We start from the raw sequence: 1,733 nt of genomic DNA on the forward strand, positions 1-1,733 counted from the left end.
GAGGATTGCGCCCTTGAGGAGCAACCACTCTTTTTGAACTCCCCTCTTCCTTGGGTCGTGGTCCCTTAGGGCCTGACAGACAAGCCTCCTGAGTTTGTCAAAGTCGGCTTTCCTGAAGTCAAGGACTTCCGTGTTGCTGACTGACTCGCCAGGTTTACAGCAGATGGTGAAGGTGATCAGCTTGTGGTCACTGTCACCCAGGTTCCCATCGATCACTAGGTCGCTGATTAGGTCATCCCCAGTAGCCAGTACCAGGTTGAGCAGCGCTTTGCCTCTCATTGGCCCATAGACTTCTTGAGTCAGGTAGAAGTCATCCACGCATGAGAGGAAGCTTTGTGACTGCTTGGATTTTGCTGAGTGATCCTCCCATGAGATGTCTGGGTAATTGTTAAAAGTCTTTCCCAGGTTTCCTTTCCTCCTGGCCTGTTTGGAAGATACCATACCTTCAAACAGGCCCCATTGGACTATATGCAATTTCTCTGACTGAGATTACTGGAAGTATGCAGGCTTTGTACTCTGGTAGGACAGGGAAAGCATCTGTCTCCAACTCTTTGGTTTATGTAAGGCAAAACTCCATGAATCTTTTCTAGTCCTTGTGTATGCATGCAACAGCATGACAGAAACTTCTCTCCACCCCCAGTCCTGTTCTTATAGCTGTAACTGACTTTTGGGGAGGATTTAAAACATCTAAATAGGTGCTTAGCACGGAGCCAAATTTGGTCATTATGAATTTTATCTGGGTAAGGAGCGAGTAAATTCAAATTCTGATTGTCAAATGAGCTCTAGTTTAGTACTTTCATTCTGAGCCAGATCTGAACACCACTGAACTCGATGGAAAGATTTCTTGACTCAGTGCACTGTGGATGAATAAATGGGTGGAACATACCTATAAGGCTGGTACAGTGACTCAAGGCTGCAACACTTTTAGTCATTTTTTCTACTTTTTTAAAATTGATGTAATAGGGCAAGGGTGACCAGAGTTACTTGCCCTGGAAGCCATGTCTGATCCTCCACCAAAGTTCAAGAGCCAGAGAGCAGGCTGGGGGTGGTGGGGGGTGCTGAGGAACTCGGAGTGGAGCTGCACCCTGCCCCCCCGCCTCCCCTGCACCACTGAGCTGCTCTGGCTTTCCCTGCAGGAAGTGCACCCTGGGGTAAGCAGTATGGCTGCAGCCCCTGCCCCAGTAGCCCAGCATCTGAGTCAGCAGTCCCAGAGGGAGAGAAGGAGGGAGAAGGGTGGGCTCAGGGCATGCTCCCCACTAGAAAAGCCAGAGAGGCGTGGGGTGCTGGGCTACACAGTCCCCTGGACCCACCTCAGGGAAAAGTGGGTGGGGCTTTGGCCAATTTCTAGAGAGTTGCAAGTATCATGTCAGCAAGCCGCACTCGGCTTGCGAGCCACGGTTTGGCCACTGTGGCAATAGTGTTTGCAAGCTGGTAAACTAAACAATCAAATACTATCATTTGGCTGGTCAACTGACTGCTATTATTTGGTCACAGTCAAAAAACTGCTAAATATTCCATAAAGCCAAGAATGCCCTTGTATCACCGGCCCTCGTCACACATTCACTTGCAACAACTGCAAATCACTGGAATGTAGTGACCTATTAGTTTGTGTTAAGAGGTAACCTTGCTGGAAAGAGAATAACTCTGAGCTCTGACAGCTCAATATGATGTGTAGGGGCTGCCTGGGGCATAAGGGTACTCCAGTATGGGGCTAAACAGTAGGCAGCCTCGGA

Source organism: Gavialis gangeticus, unplaced genomic scaffold, assembly GCF_001723915.1.
Source record: "Gavialis gangeticus isolate Ggan-Ray unplaced genomic scaffold, GavGan_comp1, whole genome shotgun sequence".
NCBI lineage: Eukaryota > Metazoa > Chordata > Crocodylia > Gavialidae > Gavialis > Gavialis gangeticus.